This window comes from Cyanistes caeruleus, chromosome Z (assembly GCF_971803275.1).
Source record: "Cyanistes caeruleus chromosome Z, bCyaCae1.hap1.1, whole genome shotgun sequence".
Lineage (NCBI taxonomy): Eukaryota > Metazoa > Chordata > Aves > Passeriformes > Paridae > Cyanistes > Cyanistes caeruleus.
In genome coordinates this window covers 11,196,021-11,216,258 of record NC_141732.1, presented here as the reverse complement: position 1 = coordinate 11,216,258, position 20,238 = coordinate 11,196,021, and positions in this window count along the sequence as shown.

Here is a 20,238-nt window from a genome sequence, read left to right as displayed (position 1 = left end):
AAAACATGCAAAAGGAAAAAAGGAAGGAGGTGTGTAGGAAGTGTGGCAGGAAAGAGAGAAAGAGAAAGAGAGAGAGATGGAGAGAGGCAGAGAGAAAGAAAGGGGGAAAGGGTAAAAGTGACAAAGAGAAAAAGAGAGAAAGTAAGAAAGAAAGGAAGGAAGTGTTGAAGGAAGTGCCGAAGTGCGTACAGAAGTGCGGACAGAAGTGCGGAAGGAAGTGCGGGCTGGAGTGCGGGAAGGAGTGCAGGAGGGAGTGAGTTCAGGAGTGTGGGAGTGCGGGAGGGAGTTCGGGAGTTGGGGAGTTTGGGAGTTCGGGAGGGAGTTCGGGAGTTGGGGAGTTGGGGAGTTTGGGAGTTTGGGAGGGAGTTTGGGAGTTCAGGAGGGAGGGAGATGTTCTAGGATGAAATGAAGTGCAAGAAAACAAGATTGTTTCAGCGATTTATTGCCAATGGAAAGGGAAAAAAAAGCAGTTGCTCCACTGTAAAGGATTAGAAAAGACAGAAAAGGCACAAAGCAAAACTAGGCAAGGAAAGAGAGAAAATGAAAGAAAAAGACAAAAAGAAAGGGAGAGAGAGGAGGGAAGGGAGAAAGAAAAAAGAGAAGAAAGAGCAGAAAAAAAGAAAAGAAAAGAAAAGAAAAGAAAAGAAAAGAAAAGAAAAGAAAAGAAAAGAAAAGAAAAGAAAAGAAAAGAAAAGAAAAGAAAAGAAAAGAAAAGAAAAGAAAAGAAAAGAAAAGAAAAGAAAAGAAAAGAAAAGAAAAGAAAAGAAAAGGAAAAAAAATAAAAAATAAAAAATAAAAAAAATAAAAAAATAAAAAATAAAAAATAAAAAATAAAAATAAAAAATAAAAAATAAAAAATAAAAATAAAAAAATAAAAAATAAAATAAAAAAGAAAGAAAAGAAAGAAGAAGCGCAGAAGCACAGAAGCAAGCGCGGAAGGAAGGAAGGAAGCGTGAAAGGAAGCACAGAAGAAGCACAGAAGGAAGGAGGCAGGCAAGAGCAGAAGGAAGCGTGGAAGCACGCAAGTGTGGAATCGCGGAAGCAAGCGCAGAAGCATTGAAGTGCAGAAGCAAGCATGGAAGGAAGCAAGTGCGAAAAGAAGCAAGCATGGAAGGAAGCACAGAAGCGTGGAAGGAAGGAAGGAAGAAAGGAAGCGCAGAAGCACAGAAGTGCAGAACCACGGAAGCGCAGAACCGCGGAAGCGCGGAAGCGCGGAACCGCGGAAGCGCAGAGGACCACAGCCACTCTCGTGGGACTGGCCAGCCCAGGTTTGCGCAGTGCCCTTTATATACCCCCAGCCAGGGCGGGGCTCTGCCATGTCACAATGGACTTTGGGCACCGCAAGCTCCCGCGTCACCGAGGGCCCTGCCATGTCACAATGGACTTTGGGCAGCACAAGCTCCCGCGTCACCGAGGGCCCTGACGCACCATGCCTGTGTCCCAAAGGCCACCCCGGCACCCCTTCAACAGCCAAAGGCACCGGGAGCAGCCTGGAGCAGCCCCAGCCTTGGGGGCTTGCTGCCCCTTCTTCTGAGCCACTCCTTCAAATGATCAGGAGCAGCTGGGGCCGAGTGAAGGTGCAAAGGTGTGGATGCTAACTCTGAAGCAGGCAGCAAAGTGCCTGTAGAATTGCAGGCCACATAGCTTTCTCAAGTCCTGCCTGAGAAAGTGACCTGGGAAGTTTTAAGGAGGATTTCAAACAGTCCTCCGAGACAGAAAACAGCCTTGCCAGGTGCTGTTTGTCCGTCCCTTGTTTTCTTTGCAAGAGAAAGTCAGGGGGTGGTGAGCCCCACTGAGCAATGATGGTGATGTAGTAGTTTGCTAACCAAGAAGAGTTTCCTTTCTGGACTTTCCACGTATCAGTCTATAAAAGAGACCTGAAGTAATAAACGAAGAGAAATTCTCCTAAATGACTCCTAGAGAGTCTGTGTCGTTTCTTCTCGCCGTTCCCAATAGAACGACATCTGGGGAGCCTGACGTGATGTGCATCTAATGACCCCGAGGTTCGGTGCAGCCAGCGGTCGATGAAGCAGCTGCTTCCATCCAGAGGGGTAAGTGAGGATCTCCCGGGCTCTCCTAGAGGGAGCTGGTATTTAAATCAGCGGGATAGTGGAGCCCTGCCAGTGAGCGGGCTTGGAACGGCTTATCTTGGCGAAGCAGAGCTTAAAGTCCCGGCTCTAAGCCACTGCGTCTGCACTGCACTCGCGAGCCGTCAAGATAGACGGGTCTCACAATGGGGAACTACAATTCAGCTAATGAACAGCTTGTCTTCTCTGCGTGGCAGGGCGCCTTGCCACGCATGGGACTCAGTGTTTCTGAAGAATGATGTGGTTCTTTTGGGGCAGATGTGAAAGTTTCTTTCAGCAAAGACAGCTTTTCTATGGAATGACAGTCTTTTGTTTCCATGGGATAAATTTCGGCAACAGAGTTTTCCTCCTTTGGACCCTTCCTTTGACCCAGACTTAATCAAGATGCACTTTGGTGAATATTGGTTTTACTCCATCAACAAACACGATAAATGCAAAAAAATCCTGAATCTATTGGGTGATTCCTAGAATTTATGTTTTTACGAATGAGGTTCAGAGGAAGTCAGTGTTCTGAATTCAGTGAACTGCCAAAACCTGAGTGGGTACTGCTAAAATTATCTTCAGCAAAATAAAAATTTACCGTAGCTCTTTGACCTTTACCTGTATTTCTTTCCACATGGAAAATACGCTTGGACTTATTACAATTTCCTTCTGAAACTAAAATGTGGCTGCAAGCTGAATGGCTCCAGTTGTAGGTGTCCATAATTCAAGGAAGTAACTACGTATCTCCATGCTACGTCAAAGTACAATTCTCACAGTCCCCAATACTTTTAGTTTAGAAATGCATACTTTTATTATTCTTTTGAGCAACTAAAAACTGCATTTCAAAGGGAAGAAGAGAAATGTACTGTAAAAATATGAGGTGAGATCTTCTATATTTGTAATGTTTTTCACGTGCACAAAAACCTGAAAGATAAATAGCTGGGGGATATAAAGAAAAAGGCTAATGTCTAATGAAAGGATATGAATGAAAACATGCAAAAGGAAAAAAGGAAGGAGGTGTGTAGGAAGTGTGGCAGGAAAGAGAGAAAGAGAAAGAGAGAGAGATGGAGAGAGGCAGAGAGAAAGAAAGGGGGAAAGGGTAAAAGTGACAAAGAGAAAAAGAGAGAAAGTAAGAAAGAAAGGAAGGAAGTGTTGAAGGAAGTGCCGAAGTGCGGACAGAAGTGCGGACAGAAGTGCGGAAGGAAGTGCGGGCTGGAGTGCGGGAAGGAGTGCAGGAGGGAGTGAGTTCAGGAGTGTGGGAGTGCGGGAGGGAGTTCGGGAGTTGGGGAGTTTGGGAGTTCGGGAGGGAGTTCGGGAGTTGGGGAGTTGGGGAGTTTGGGAGTTTGGGAGGGAGTTTGGGAGTTCAGGAGGGAGGGAGATGTTCTAGGATGAAATGAAGTGCAAGAAAACAAGATTGTTTCAGCGATTTATTGCCAATGGAAAGGGAAAAAAAAGCAGTTGCTCCACTGTAAAGGATTAGAAAAGACAGAAAAGGCACAAAGCAAAACTAGGCAAGGAAAGAGAGAAAATGAAAGAAAAAGACAAAAAGAAAGGGAGAGAGAGGAGGGAAGGGAGAAAGAAAAAAGAGAAGAAAGAGCAGAAAAAAAGAAAAGAAAAGAAAAGAAAAGAAAAGAAAAGAAAAGAAAAGAAAAGAAAAGAAAAGAAAAGAAAAGAAAAGAAAAGAAAAGAAAAGAAAAGAAAAGAAAAGAAAAGAAAAGAAAAGAAAAGAAAAGAAAAGAAAAGAAAAGAAAAGAAAAGAAAAGAAAAGGAAAAAAAAAAAAAAAAAAAATAAAAAAAATAAAAAAATAAAAAATAAAAAATAAAAAATAAAAATAAAAAATAAAAAATAAAAAATAAAAATAAAAAAATAAAAAATAAAATAAAAAAGAAAGAAAAGAAAGAAGAAGCGCAGAAGCACAGAAGCAAGCGCGGAAGGAAGGAAGGAAGCGTGAAAGGAAGCACAGAAGAAGCACAGAAGGAAGGAGGCAGGCAAGAGCAGAAGGAAGCGTGGAAGCACGCAAGTGTGGAATCGCGGAAGCAAGCGCAGAAGCATTGAAGTGCAGAAGCAAGCATGGAAGGAAGCAAGTGCGAAAAGAAGCAAGCATGGAAGGAAGCACAGAAGCGTGGAAGGAAGGAAGGAAGAAAGGAAGCGCAGAAGCACAGAAGTGCAGAACCACGGAAGCGCAGAACCGCGGAAGCGCGGAAGCGCGGAACCGCGGAAGCGCAGAGGACCACAGCCACTCTCGTGGGACTGGCCAGCCCAGGTTTGCGCAGTGCCCTTTATATACCCCCAGCCAGGGCGGGGCTCTGCCATGTCACAATGGACTTTGGGCACCGCAAGCTCCCGCGTCACCGAGGGCCCTGCCATGTCACAATGGACTTTGGGCAGCACAAGCTCCCGCGTCACCGAGGGCCCTGACGCACCATGCCTGTGTCCCAAAGGCCACCCCGGCACCCCTTCAACAGCCAAAGGCACCGGGAGCAGCCTGGAGCAGCCCCAGCCTTGGGGGCTTGCTGCCCCTTCTTCTGAGCCACTCCTTCAAATGATCAGGAGCAGCTGGGGCCGAGTGAAGGTGCAAAGGTGTGGATGCTAACTCTGAAGCAGGCAGCAAAGTGCCTGTAGAATTGCAGGCCACATAGCTTTCTCAAGTCCTGCCTGAGAAAGTGACCTGGGAAGTTTTAAGGAGGATTTCAAACAGTCCTCCGAGACAGAAAACAGCCTTGCCAGGTGCTGTTTGTCCGTCCCTTGTTTTCTTTGCAAGAGAAAGTCAGGGGGTGGTGAGCCCCACTGAGCAATGATGGTGATGTAGTAGTTTGCTAACCAAGAAGAGTTTCCTTTCTGGACTTTCCACGTATCAGTCTATAAAAGAGACCTGAAGTAATAAACGAAGAGAAATTCTCCTAAATGACTCCTAGAGAGTCTGTGTCGTTTCTTCTCGCCGTTCCCAATAGAACGACATCTGGGGAGCCTGACGTGATGTGCATCTAATGACCCCGAGGTTCGGTGCAGCCAGCGGTCGATGAAGCAGCTGCTTCCATCCAGAGGGGTAAGTGAGGATCTCCCGGGCTCTCCTAGAGGGAGCTGGTATTTAAATCAGCGGGATAGTGGAGCCCTGCCAGTGAGCGGGCTTGGAACGGCTTATCTTGGCGAAGCAGAGCTTAAAGTCCCGGCTCTAAGCCACTGCGTCTGCACTGCACTCGCGAGCCGTCAAGATAGACGGGTCTCACAATGGGGAACTACAATTCAGCTAATGAACAGCTTGTCTTCTCTGCGTGGCAGGGCGCCTTGCCACGCATGGGACTCAGTGTTTCTGAAGAATGATGTGGTTCTTTTGGGGTAGATGTGAAAGTTTCTTTCAGCAAAGACAGCTTTTCTATGGAATGACAGTCTTTTGTTTCCATGGGATAAATTTCGGCAACAGAGTTTTCCTCCTTTGGACCCTTCCTTTGACCCAGACTTAATCAAGATGCACTTTGGTGAATATTGGTTTTACTCCATCAACAAACACGATAAATGCAAAAAAATCCTGAATCTATTGGGTGATTCCTAGAATTTATGTTTTTACGAATGAGGTTCAGAGGAAGTCAGTGTTCTGAATTCAGTGAACTGCCAAAACCTGAGTGGGTACTGCTAAAATTATCTTCAGCAAAATAAAAATTTACCGTAGCTCTTTGACCTTTACCTGTATTTCTTTCCACATGGAAAATACGCTTGGACTTATTACAATTTCCTTCTGAAACTAAAATGTGGCTGCAAGCTGAATGGCTCCAGTTGTAGGTGTCCATAATTCAAGGAAGTAACTACGTATCTCCATGCTACGTCAAAGTACAATTCTCACAGTCCCCAATACTTTTAGTTTAGAAATGCATACTTTTATTATTCTTTTGAGCAACTAAAAACTGCATTTCAAAGGGAAGAAGAGAAATGTACTGTAAAAATATGAGGTGAGATCTTCTATATTTGTAATGTTTTTCACGTGCACAAAAACCTGAAAGATAAATAGCTGGGGGATATAAAGAAAAAGGCTAATGTCTAATGAAAGGATATGAATGAAAACATGCAAAAGGAAAAAAGGAAGGAGGTGTGTAGGAAGTGTGGCAGGAAAGAGAGAAAGAGAAAGAGAGAGAGATGGAGAGAGGCAGAGAGAAAGAAAGGGGGAAAGGGTAAAAGTGACAAAGAGAAAAAGAGAGAAAGTAAGAAAGAAAGGAAGGAAGTGTTGAAGGAAGTGCCGAAGTGCGGACAGAAGTGCGGACAGAAGTGCGGAAGGAAGTGCGGGCTGGAGTGCGGGAAGGAGTGCAGGAGGGAGTGAGTTCAGGAGTGTGGGAGTGCGGGAGGGAGTTCGGGAGTTGGGGAGTTTGGGAGTTCGGGAGGGAGTTCGGGAGTTGGGGAGTTGGGGAGTTTGGGAGTTTGGGAGGGAGTTTGGGAGTTCAGGAGGGAGGGAGATGTTCTAGGATGAAATGAAGTGCAAGAAAACAAGATTGTTTCAGCGATTTATTGCCAATGGAAAGGGAAAAAAAAGCAGTTGCTCCACTGTAAAGGATTAGAAAAGACAGAAAAGGCACAAAGCAAAACTAGGCAAGGAAAGAGAGAAAATGAAAGAAAAAGACAAAAAGAAAGGGAGAGAGAGGAGGGAAGGGAGAAAGAAAAAAGAGAAGAAAGAGCAGAAAAAAAGAAAAGAAAAGAAAAGAAAAGAAAAGAAAAGAAAAGAAAAGAAAAGAAAAGAAAAGAAAAGAAAAGAAAAGAAAAGAAAAGAAAAGAAAAGAAAAGAAAAGAAAAGAAAAGAAAAGAAAAGAAAAGAAAAGAAAAGAAAAGAAAAGAAAAGAAAAGAAAAGAAAAGAAAAAAAAATAAAAAATAAAAAAATAAAAAAAATAAAAAAATAAAAAATAAAAAATAAAAAATAAAAAATAAAAAATAAAAAATAAAAAATAAAAATAAAAAAATAAAAAATAAAATAAAAAAGAAAGAAAAGAAAGAAGAAGCGCAGAAGCACAGAAGCAAGCGCGGAAGGAAGGAAGGAAGCGTGAAAGGAAGCACAGAAGAAGCACAGAAGGAAGGAGGCAGGCAAGAGCAGAAGGAAGCGTGGAAGCACGCAAGTGTGGAATCGCGGAAGCAAGCGCAGAAGCATTGAAGTGCAGAAGCAAGCATGGAAGGAAGCAAGTGCGAAAAGAAGCAAGCATGGAAGGAAGCACAGAAGCGTGGAAGGAAGGAAGGAAGAAAGGAAGCGCAGAAGCACAGAAGTGCAGAACCGCGGAAGCGCAGAACCGCGGAAGCGCGGAAGCGCAGAAGCGCAGAAGCGCAGAGGACCACAGCCACTCTCGTGGGACTGGCCAGCCCAGGTTTGCGCAGTGCCCTTTATATACCCCCAGCCAGGGCGGGGCTCTGCCATGTCACAATGGACTTTGGGCACCGCAAGCTCCCGCGTCACCGAGGGCCCTGCCATGTCACAATGGACTTTGGGCAGCACAAGCTCCCGCGTCACCGAGGGGCCTGACGCACCATGCCTGTGTCCCAAAGGCCACCCCGGCACCCCTTCAACAGCCAAAGGCACCGGGAGCAGCCGGGAGCAGCCCCAGCCTTGGGGGCTTGCTGCCCCTTCTTCTGAGCCACTCCTTCAAATGATCAGGAGCAGCTGGGGCCGAGTGAAGGTGCAAAGGTGTGGATGCTAACTCTGAAGCAGGCAGCAAAGTGCCTGTAGAATTGCAGGCCACATAGCTTTCTCAAGTCCTGCCTGAGAAAGTGGCCTGGGAAGTTATAAGGAGGATTTAAAACAGTCCTCCGAGCCAGAAAACAGCCTTGCCAGGTGCTGTTTGTCCGTCCCTTGTTTTCTTTGCAAGAGAAAGTCAGGGGGTGGTGAGCCCCACTGAGCAATGATGGTGATGTAGTAGTTTGCTAACCAAGAAGAGTTTCCTTTCTGGACTTTCCACGTATCAGTCTATAAAAGAGACCTGAAGTAATAAACGAAGAGAAATTCTCCTAAATGACTCCGGAGAGAGCCTGTGTCATTTCTTCTCGCCGTTCCCAATAGAACGACATCTGGGGAGCCTGACGTGATGTGCATCTAATGACCCCGAGGTTCGGTGCAGCCAGCGGTCGATGAAGCAGCTGCTTCCATCCAGAGGGGTAAGTGAGGATCTCCCGGGCTCTCCTAGAGGGAGCTGGTATTTAAATCAGCGGGATAGTGGAGCCCTGCCAGTGAGCGGGCTTGGAACGGCTTATCTTGGCGAAGCAGAGCTTAAAGTCCCGGCTCTAAGCCACTGCGTCTGCACTGCACTCGCGAGCCGTCAAGATAGACGGGTCTCACAATGGGGAACTACAATTCAGCTAATGAACAGCTTGTCTTCTCTGCGTGGCAGGGCGCCTTGCCACGCATGGGACTCAGTGTTTCTGAAGAATGATGTGGTTCTTTTGGGGCAGATGTGAAAGTTTCTTTCAGCAAAGACAGCTTTTCTATGGAATGACAGTCTTTTGTTTCCATGGGATAAATTTCGGCAACAGAGTTTTCCTCCTTTGGACCCTTCCTTTGACCCAGACTTAATCAAGATGCACTTTGGTGAATATTGGTTTTACTCCATCAACAAACACGATAAATGCAAAAAAATCCTGAATCTATTGGGTGATTCCTAGAATTTATGTTTTTACGAATGATGTTCAGAGGAAGTCAGTGTTCTGAATTCAGTGAACTGCCAAAACCTGAGTGGGTACTGCTAAAATTATCTTCAGCAAAATAAAAATTTACCGTAGCTCTTTGACCTTTACCTGTATTTCTTTCCACATGGAAAATACGCTTGGACTTATTACAATTTCCTTCTGAAACTAAAATGTGGCTGCAAGCTGAATGGCTCCAGTTGTAGGTGTCCATAATTCAAGGAAGTAACTACGTATCTCCATGCTACGTCAAAGTACAATTCTCACAGTCCCCAATACTTTTAGTTTAGAAATGCATACTTTTATTATTCTTTTGAGCAACTAAAAACTGCATTTCAAAGGGAAGAAGAGAAATGTACTGTAAAAATATGAGGTGAGATCTTCTATATTTGTAATGTTTTTCACGTGCACAAAAACCTGAAAGATAAATAGCTGGGGGATATAAAGAAAAAGGCTAATGTCTAATGAAAGGATATGAATGAAAACATGCAAAAGGAAAAAAGGAAGGAGGTGTGTAGGAAGTGTGGCAGGAAAGAGAGAAAGAGAAAGAGAGAGAGATGGAGAGAGGCAGAGAGAAAGAAAGGGGGAAAGGGTAAAAGTGACAAAGAGAAAAAGAGAGAAAGTAAGAAAGAAAGGAAGGAAGTGTTGAAGGAAGTGCCGAAGTGCGGACAGAAGTGCGGACAGAAGTGCGGAAGGAAGTGCGGGCTGGAGTGCGGGAAGGAGTGCAGGAGGGAGTGAGTTCAGGAGTGTGGGAGTGCGGGAGGGAGTTCGGGAGTTGGGGAGTTTGGGAGTTCGGGAGGGAGTTCGGGAGTTGGGGAGTTGGGGAGTTTGGGAGTTTGGGAGGGAGTTTGGGAGTTCAGGAGGGAGGGAGATGTTCTAGGATGAAATGAAGTGCAAGAAAACAAGATTGTTTCAGCGATTTATTGCCAATGGAAAGGGAAAAAAAAAGCAGTTGCTCCACTGTAAAGGATTAGAAAAGACAGAAAAGGCACAAAGCAAAACTAGGCAAGGAAAGAGAGAAAATGAAAGAAAAAGACAAAAAGAAAGGGAGAGAGAGGAGGGAAGGGAGAAAGAAGAAAGAGAAGAAAGAGCAGAAAAAAAGAAAAGAAAAGAAAAGAAAAGAAAAGAAAAGAAAAGAAAAGAAAAGAAAAGAAAAGAAAAGAAAAGAAAAGAAAAGAAAAGAAAAGAAAAGAAAAGAAAAGAAAAGAAAAGAAAAGAAAAGAAAAGAAAAGAAAAGAAAAGAAAAAAAAATAAAAAATAAAAAAATAAAAAAAATAAAAAAATAAAAAATAAAAAATAAAAAATAAAAAATAAAAAATAAAAAATAAAAAATAAAAATAAAAAAATAAAAAATAAAATAAAAAAGAAAGAAAAGAAAGAAGAAGCGCAGAAGCACAGAAGCAAGCGCGGAAGGAAGGAAGGAAGCGTGAAAGGAAGCACAGAAGAAGCACAGAAGGAAGGAGGCAGGCAAGAGCAGAAGGAAGCGTGGAAGCACGCAAGTGTGGAATCGCGGAAGCAAGCGCAGTAGCATTGAAGTGCAGAAGCAAGCATGGAAGGAAGCAAGTGCGAAAAGAAGCAAGCATGGAAGGAAGCACAGAAGCGTGGAAGGAAGGAAGGAAGAAAGGAAGCGCAGAAGCACAGAAGTGCAGAACCGCGGAAGCGCAGAACCGCGGAAGCGCGGAAGCGCAGAAGCGCAGAAGCGCAGAGGACCACAGCCACTCTCGTGGGACTGGCCAGCCCAGGTTTGCGCAGTGCCCTTTATATACCCCCAGCCAGGGCGGGGCTCTGCCATGTCACAATGGACTTTGGGCACCGCAAGCTCCCGCATCACCGAGGGCCCTGCCATGTCACAATGGACTTTGGGCAGCACAAGCTCCCGCGTCACCGAGGGCCCTGCCATGTCACAATGGACTTTGGGCACCGCAAGCTCCCGCGTCACCGAGGGCCCTGCCATGTCACAATGGACTTTGGGCAGCACAAGCTCCCGCGTCACCGAGGGCCCTGACGCACCATGCCTGTGTCCCAAAGGCCACCCCGGCACCCCTTCAACAGCCAAAGGCACCGGGAGCAGCCGGGAGCAGCCCCAGCCTTGGGGGCTTGCTGCCCCTTCTTCTGAGCCACTCCTTCAAATGATCAGGAGCAGCTGGGGCCGAGTGAAGGTGCAAAGGTGTGGATGCTAACTCTGAAGCAGGCAGCAAAGTGCCTGTAGAATTGCAGGCCACATAGCTTTCTCAAGTCCTGCCTGAGAAAGTGGCCTGGGAAGTTATAAGGAGGATTTAAAACAGTCCTCCGAGCCAGAAAACAGCCTTGCCAGGTGCTGTTTGTCCGTCCCTTGTTTTCTTTGCAAGAGAAAGTCAGGGGGTGGTGAGCCCCACTGAGCAATGATGGTGATGTAGTAGTTTGCTAACCAAGAAGAGTTTCCTTTCTGGACTTTCCACGTATCAGTCTATAAAAGAGACCTGAAGTAATAAACGAAGAGAAATTCTCCTAAATGACTCCTAGAGAGTCTGTGTCGTTTCTTCTCGCCGTTCCCAATAGAACGACATCTGGGGAGCCTGACGTGATGTGCATCTAATGACCCCGAGGTTCGGTGCAGCCAGTGGTCGATGAAGCAGCTGCTTCCATCCAGAGGGGTAAGTGAGGATCTCCCGGGCTCTCCTAGAGGGAGCTGGTATTTAAATCAGCGGGATAGTGGAGCCCTGCCAGTGAGCGGCCTTGGAACGGCTTATCTTGGCGAAGCAGAGCTTAAAGTCCCGGCTCTAAGCCACTGCGTCTGCACTGCACTCGCGAGCCGTCAAGATAGACGGTTCTCACAATGGGGAACTACAATTCAGCTAATGAACAGCTTGTCTTCTCTGCGTGGCAGGGCGCCTTGCCACGCATGGGACTCAGTGTTTCTGAAGAATGATGTGGTTCTTTTGGGGCAGATGTGAAAGTTTCTTTCAGCAAAGACAGCTTTTCTATGGAATGACAGTCTTTTGTTTCCATGGGATAAATTTCGGCAACAGAGTTTTCCTCCTTTGGACCCTTCCTTTGACCCAGACTTAATCAAGATGCACTTTGGTGAATATTGGTTTTACTCCATCAACAAACACGATAAATGCAAAAAAATCCTGAATCTATTGGGTGATTCCTAGAATTTATGTTTTTACGAATGATGTTCAGAGGAAGTCAGTGTTCTGAATTCAGTGAACTGCCAAAACCTGAGTGGGTACTGCTAAAATTATCTTCAGCAAAATAAAAATTTACCGTAGCTCTTTGACCTTTACCTGTATTTCTTTCCACATGGAAAATACGCTTGGACTTATTACAATTTCCTTCTGAAACTAAAATGTGGCTGCAAGCTGAATGGCTCCAGTTGTAGGTGTTCATAATTCAAGGAAGTAACTACGTATCTCCATGCTACGTCAAAGTACAATTCTCACAGTCCCCAATACTTTTAGTTTAGAAATGCATACTTTTATTATTCTTTTGAGCAACTAAAAACTGCATTTCAAAGGGAAGAAGAGAAATGTACTGTAAAAATATGAGGTGAGATCTTCTATATTTGTAATGTTTTTCACGTGCACAAAAACCTGAAAGATAAATAGGTGGGGGATATAAAGAAAAAGGCTAATGTCTAATGAAAGGATATGAATGAAAACATGCAAAAGGAAAAAAGGAAGGAGGTGTGTAGGAAGTGTGGCAGGAAAGAGAGAAAGAGAAAGAGAGAGAGATGGAGAGAGGCAGAGAGAAAGAAAGGGGGAAAGGGTAAAAGTGACAAAGAGAAAAAGAGAGAAAGTAAGAAAGAAAGGAAGGAAGTGTTGAAGGAAGTGCCGAAGTGCGGACAGAAGTGCGGACAGAAGTGCGGAAGGAAGTGCGGGCTGGAGTGCGGGAAGGAGTGCAGGAGGGAGTGAGTTCAGGAGTGTGGGAGTGCGGGAGGGAGTTCGGGAGTTGGGGAGTTTGGGAGTTCGGGAGGGAGTTCGGGAGTTGGGGAGTTGGGGAGTTTGGGAGTTTGGGAGGGAGTTTGGGAGTTCAGGAGGGAGGGAGATGTTCTAGGATGAAATGAAGTGCAAGAAAACAAGATTGTTTCAGCGATTTATTGCCAATGGAAAGGGAAAAAAAAGCAGTTGCTCCACTGTAAAGGATTAGAAAAGACAGAAAAGGCACAAAGCAAAACTAGGCAAGGAAAGAGAGAAAATGAAAGAAAAAGACAAAAAGAAAGGGAGAGAGAGGAGGGAAGGGAGAAAGAAAAAAGAGAAGAAAGAGCAGAAAAAAAGAAAAGAAAAGAAAAGAAAAGAAAAGAAAAGAAAAGAAAAGAAAAGAAAAGAAAAGAAAAGAAAAGAAAAGAAAAGAAAAGAAAAGAAAAGAAAAGAAAAGAAAAGAAAAGAAAAGAAAAGAAAAGAAAAGAAAAGAAAAGAAAAGGAAAAAAAATAAAAAATAAAAAATCAAAAATAAAAAAATAAAAAAATAAAAAATAAAAAATAAAAAATAAAAATAAAAAATAAAAAATAAAAATAAAAAAATAAAAAATAAAATAAAAAAGAAAGAAAAGAAAGAAGAAGCGCAGAAGCACAGAAGCAAGCGCGGAAGGAAGGAAGGAAGCGTGAAAGGAAGCACAGAAGAAGCACAGAAGGAAGGAGGCAGGCAAGAGCAGAAGGAAGCGTGGAAGCACGCAAGTGTGGAATGGCGGAAGCAAGCGCAGAAGCATTGAAGTGCAGAAGCAAGCATGGAAGGAAGCAAGTGCGAAAAGAAGCAAGCATGGAAGGAAGCACAGAAGCGTGGAAGGAAGGAAGGAAGAAAGGAAGCGCAGAAGCACAGAAGTGCAGAACCACGGAAGCGCAGAACCGCGGAAGCGCGGAAGCGCGGAACCGCGGAAGCGCAGAGGACCACAGCCACTCTCGTGGGACTGGCCAGCCCAGGTTTGCGCAGTGCCCTTTATATACCCCCAGCCAGGGCGGGGCTCTGCCATGTCACAATGGACTTTGGGCAGCACAAGCTCCCGCATCACCGAGGGCCCTGCCATGTCACAATGGACTTTGGGCAGCACAAGCTCCCGCGTCACCGAGGGCCCTGACGCACCATGCCTGTGTCCCAAAGGCCACCCCGGCACCCCTTCAACAGCCAAAGGCACCGGGAGCAGCCTGGAGCAGCCCCAGCCTTGGGGGCTTGCTGCCCCTTCTTCTGAGCCACTCCTTCAAATGATCAGGAGCAGCTGGGGCCGAGTGAAGGTGCAAAGGTGTGGATGCTAACTCTGAAGCAGGCAGCAAAGTGCCTGTAGAATTGCAGGCCACATAGCTTTCTCAAGTCCTGCCTGAGAAAGTGACCTGGGAAGTTTTAAGGAGGATTTCAAACAGTCCTCCGAGACAGAAAACAGCCTTGCCAGGTGCTGTTTGTCCGTCCCTTGTTTTCTTTGCAAGAGAAAGTCAGGGGGTGGTGAGCCCCACTGAGCAATGATGGTGATGTAGTAGTTTGCTAACCAAGAAGAGTTTCCTTTCTGGACTTTCCACGTATCAGTCTATAAAAGAGACCTGAAGTAATAAACGAAGAGAAATTCTCCTAAATGACTCCTAGAGAGTCTGTGTCGTTTCTTCTCGCCGTTCCCAATAGAACGACATCTGGGGAGCCTGACGTGATGTGCATCTAATGACCCCGAGGTTCGGTGCAGCCAGCGGTCGATGAAGCAGCTGCTTCCATCCAGAGGGGTAAGTGAGGATCTCCCGGGCTCTCCTAGAGGGAGCTGGTATTTAAATCAACGGGATAGTGGAGCCCTGCCAGTGAGCGGCCTTGGAACGGCTTATCTTGGCGAAGCAGAGCTTAAAGTCCCGGCTCTAAGCCACTGCGTCTGCACTGCACTCGCGAGCCGTCAAGAAAGACGGTTCTCACAATGGGGAACTACAATTCAGCTAATGAACAGCTTGTCTTCTCTGCGTGGCAGGGCGCCTTGCCACGCATGGGACTCAGTGTTTCTGAAGAATGATGTGGTTCTTTTGGGGCAGATGTGAAAGTTTCTTTCAGCAAAGACAGCTTTTCTATGGAATGACAGTCTTTTGTTTCCATGGGATAAATTTCGGCAACAGAGTTTTCCTCCTTTGGACCCTTCCTTTGACCCAGACTTAATCAAGATGCACTTTGGTGAATATTGGTTTTACTCCATCAACAAACACGATAAATGCAAAAAAATCCTGAATCTATTGGGTGATTCCTAGAATTTATGTTTTTACGAATGATGTTCAGAGGAAGTCAGTGTTCTGAATTCAGTGAACTGCCAAAACCTGAGTGGGTACTGCTAAAATTATCTTCAGCAAAATAAAAATTTACCGTAGCTCTTTGACCTTTACCTGTATTTCTTTCCACATGGAAAATACGCTTGGACTTATTACAATTTCCTTCTGAAACTAAAATGTGGCTGCAAGCTGAATGGCTCCAGTTGTAGGTGTCCATAATTCAAGGAAGTAACTACGTATCTCCATGCTACGTCAAAGTACAATTCTCACAGTCCCCAATACTTTTAGTTTAGAAATGCATACTTTTATTATTCTTTTGAGCAACTAAAAACTGCATTTCAAAGGGAAGAAGAGAAATGTACTGTAAAAATATGAGGTGAGATCTTCTATATTTGTAATGTTTTTCACGTGCACAAAAACCTGAAAGATAAATAGGTGGGGGATATAAAGAAAAAGGCTAATGTCTAATGAAAGGATATGAATGAAAACATGCAAAAGGAAAAAAGGAAGGAGGTGTGTAGGAAGTGTGGCAGGAAAGAGAGAAAGAGAAAGAGAGAGAGATGGAGAGAGGCAGAGAGAAAGAAAGGGGGAAAGGGTAAAAGTGACAAAGAGAAAAAGAGAGAAAGTAAGAAAGAAAGGAAGGAAGTGTTGAAGGAAGTGCCGAAGTGCGGACAGAAGTGCGGACAGAAGTGCGGAAGGAAGTGCGGGCTGGAGTGCGGGAAGGAGTGCAGGAGGGAGTGAGTTCAGGAGTGTGGGAGTGCGGGAGGGAGTTCGGGAGTTGGGGAGTTTGGGAGTTCGGGAGGGAGTTCGGGAGTTGGGGAGTTGGGGAGTTTGGGAGTTTGGGAGGGAGTTTGGGAGTTCAGGAGGGAGGGAGATGTTCTAGGATGAAATGAAGTGCAAGAAAACAAGATTGTTTCAGCAATTTATTGCCAATGGAAAGGGAAAAAAAAGCAGTTGCTCCACTGTAAAGGATTAGAAAAGACAGAAAAGGCACAAAGCAAAACTAGGCAAGGAAAGAGAGAAAATGAAAGAAAAAGACAAAAAGAAAGGGAGAGAGAGGAGGGAAGGGAGAAAGAAAAAAGAGAAGAAAGAGCAGAAAAAAAGAAAAGAAAAGAAAAGAAAAGAAAAGAAAAGAAAAGAAAAGAAAAGAAAAGAAAAGAAAAGAAAAGAAAAGAAAAGAAAAGAAAAGAAAAGAAAAGAAAAGAAAAGAAAAGAAAAGAAAAGAAAAGAAAAGAAAAGAAAAGAAAAGAAAAGAAAAAAAAAAAAAATAAAAAAATAAAAAAATAAAAAAATAAAAAATAAAAAAATAAAAAATAAAAAATAAAAAATAAAAAATAAAAAATAAAAATAAAAAAATAAAAAATAAAATAAAAAAGAAAGAAAAGAAAGAAGAAGCGCAGAAGCACAGAAGCAAGCGCGGAAGGAAGGAAGGAAGCGTGAAAGGAAGCACAGAAGAAGCACAGAAGGAAGGAGGCAGGCAAGAGCAGAAGGAAGCGTGGAAGCACGCAAGTGTGGAATCGCGGAAGCAAGCGCAGAAGCATTGAAGTGCAGAAGCAAGCATGGAAGGAAGCAAGTGCGAAAAGAAGCAAGCATGGAAGGAAGCACAGAAGCGTGGAAGGAAGGAAGGAAGAAAGGAAGCGCAGAAGCACAGAAGTGCAGAACCGCGGAAGCGCAGAACCGCGGAAGCGCGGAAGCGCAGAAGCGCAGAAGCGCAGAGGACCACAGCCACTCTCGTGGGACTGGCCAGCCCAGGTTTGCGCAGTGCCCTTTATATACCCCCAGCCAGGGCGGGGCTCTGCCATGTCACAATGGACTTTGGGCACCGCAAGCTCCCGCGTCACCGAGGGCCCTGCCATGTCACAATGGACTTTGGGCAGCACAAGCTCCCGCGTCACCGAGGGCCCTGACGCACCATGCCTGTGTCCCAAAGGCCACCCCGGCACCCCTTCAACAGCCAAAGGCACCGGGAGCAGCCGGGAGCAGCCCCAGCCTTGGGGGCTTGCTGCCCCTTCTTCTGAGCCACTCCTTCAAATGATCAGGAGCAGCTGGGGCCGAGTGAAGGTGCAAAGGTGTGGATGCTAACTCTGAAGCAGGCAGCAAAGTGCCTGTAGAATTGCAGGCCACATAGCTTTCTCAAGTCCTGCCTGAGAAAGTGGCCTGGGAAGTTATAAGGAGGATTTAAAACAGTCCTCCGAGCCAGAAAACAGCCTTGCCAGGTGCTGTTTGTCCGTCCCTTGTTTTCTTTGCAAGAGAAAGTCAGGGGGTGGTGAGCCCCACTGAGCAATGATGGTGATGTAGTAGTTTGCTAACCAAGAAGAGTTTCCTTTCTGGACTTTCCACGTATCAGTCTATAAAAGAGACCTGAAGTAATAAACGAAGAGAAATTCTCCTAAATGACTCCTAGAGAGTCTGTGTCGTTTCTTCTCGCCGTTCCCAATAGAACGACATCTGGGGAGCCTGACGTGATGTGCATCTAATGACCCCGAGGTTCGGTGCAGCCAGCGGTCGATGAAGCAGCTGCTTCCATCCAGAGGGGTAAGTGAGGATCTCCCGGGCTCTCCTAGAGGGAGCTGGTATTTAAATCAACGGGATAGTGGAGCCCTGCCAGTGAGCGGCCTTGGAACGGCTTATCTTGGCGAAGCAGAGCTTAAAGTCCCGGCTCTAAGCCACTGCGTCTGCACTGCACTCGCGAGCCGTCAAGAAAGACGGTTCTCACAATGGGGAACTACAATTCAGCTAATGAACAGCTTGTCTTCTCTGCGTGGCAGGGCGCCTTGCCACGCATGGGACTCAGTGTTTCTGAAGAATGATGTGGTTCTTTTGGGGCAGATGTGAAAGTTTCTTTCAGCAAAAACAGCTTTTCTATGGAATGACAGTCTTTTGTTTCCATGGGATAAATTTCGGCAACAGACTTTTCCTCCTTTGGACCCTTCCTTTGACCCAGACTTAATCAAGATGCGCTTTGGTGAATATTGGTTTTACTCCATCAACAAACATGATAAATGCAAAAAAATCCTGAATCTATTGGGTGATTCCTAGAATTTATGTTTTTACGAATGAGGTTCAGAGGAAGTCAGTGTTCTGAATTCAGTGAACTGCCAAAACCTGAGTGGGTACTGCTAAAATTATCTTCAGCAAAATAAAAATTTACTGTAGCTCTTTGACCTTTACCTGTATTTCTTTCCACATGGAAAATACGCTTGGACTTATTACAATTTTCTTCTGAAACTAAAATGTGGCTGCAAGCTGAATGGTTCCAGTTGTAGGTGTCCATAATTCAAGGAAGTAACTACGTATCTCCATGCTACGTCAAAGTACAATTCTCACAGTCCCCAATACTTTTAGTTTAGAAATGCATACTTTTATTATTCTTTTGAGCAACTAAAAACTGCATTTCAAAGGGAAGAAGAGAAATGTACTGTAAAAATATGAGGTGAGATCTTCTATATTTGTAATGTTTTTCACGTGCACAAAAACCTGTAAGATAAATAGCTGGGGGATATAAAGAAAAAGGCTAATGTCTAATGAAAGGAAATGAATGAAAACATGCAAAAGGAAAAAAGGAAGGAGGTGTGGAGGAAGTGTGGCAGGAAAGAGAGAAAGAGAAAGAGAGAGAGCTGGAGAGAGGCAGAGAGAAAGAAAGGGGGAAAGGGTAAAAGTGACAAAGAGAAAAAGAGAGAAAGTAAGAAAGAAAGGAAGGAAGTGTTGAAGGAAGTGCCGAAGTGCAGACAGAAGTGCGGACAGAAGTGCGGGCTGGAGTGCGGGAAGGAGTGCAGGAGGGAGTGAGTTCAGGAGTGTGGGACTGCGGGAGGGAGTTCGGGAGTTGGGGAGTTTGGGAGTTCGGGAGGGAGTTCGGGAGTTGGGGAGTTGGGAAGTTTGGGAGTTCGGGAGGGAGTTTGGGAGTTCAGGAGGGAGGGAGATGTTCTAGGATGAAATGAAGTGCAAGAAAACAAGATTGTTTCAGCGATTTATTGCCAATGGAAAGGGAAAAAAAAGCAGTTGCTCCACTGTAAAGGATTAGAAAAGACAGAAAAGGCACAAAGCAAAACTAGGCAAGGAAAGAGAGAAAATGAAAGAAAAAGACAAAAAGAAAGGGAGAGAGAGGAGGGAAGGGAGAAAGAAGAAAGAGAAGAAAGAGCAGAAAAAAAGCAAAGCAAAGCAAAGCAAAGCAAAGCAAAGCAAAGCAAAGCAAAGAAAAGATTAAAAAAATAAAAGAATAAAAAATAAAAAAATAAAATAAAAAAATAATAAAAAAAAAATAAAAATGAAAAAATAAAAAAAATAAAATAAAAAAGAAAGAAAAGAAAGAAGAAGCGCAGAAGCACAGAAGCAAGCGCGGAAGGAAGGAAGGAAGCGTGAAAAGAAGCACAGAAGAAGCACAGAAGGAGGGAGGCAGGCAAGAGCAGAAGGAAGCGTGGAAGCACGCAAGTGTGGAATCGCGGAAGCAAGCGCAGAAGCATTGAAGTGCAGAAGCAAGCATGGAAGGAAGCAAGTGCGAAAAGAAGCAAGCATGGAAGGAAGCACAGAAGCGTGGAAGGAAGGAAGGAAGCAAGAAAGCGCAGAAGCACAGAAGTGCAGAACCGCGGAAGCGCAGAACCGCGGAAGCGCGGAAGCGCAGAAGCGCAGAAGCGCAGAGGACCACAGCCACTCTCGTGGGACTGGCCAGCCCAGGTTTGCGCAGTGCCCTTTATATACCCCCAGCCAGGGCGGGGCTCTGCCATGTCACAATGGACTTTGGGCACCGCAAGCTCCCGCATCACCGAGGGCCCTGCCATGTCACAATGGACTTTGGGCAGCACAAGCTCCCGCGTCACCGAGGGCCCTGACGCACCATGCCTGTGTCCCAAAGGCCACCCCGGCACCACTTCAACAGCCAAAGGCACCGGGAGCAGCCTGGAGCAGCCCCAGCCTTGGGGGCTTGCTGCCCCTTCTTCTGAGCCACACCTTCAAATGATCAGGAGCAGCTGGGGCCGAGTGAAGGTGCAAAGGTGTGGATGCTAACTCTGAAGCAGGCAGCAAAGTGCCTGTAGAATTGCAGGCCACATAGCTTTCTCAAGTCCTGCCTGAGAAAGTGGCCTGGGAAGTTTTAAGGAGGATTTCAAACAGTCCTCCGAGCCAGAAAACAGCCTTGCCAGGTGCTGTTTGTCCGTCCCTTGTTTTCTTTGCAAGAGAAAGTCAGGGGGTGGTGAGCCCCACTGAGCAATGATGGTGATGTAGTAGTTTGCTAACCGAGAAGAGTTTCATTTCTGGACTTTCCACGTATCAGTCTATAAAAGAGACCTGAAGTAATAAACGAAGAGAAATTCTCCTAAATGA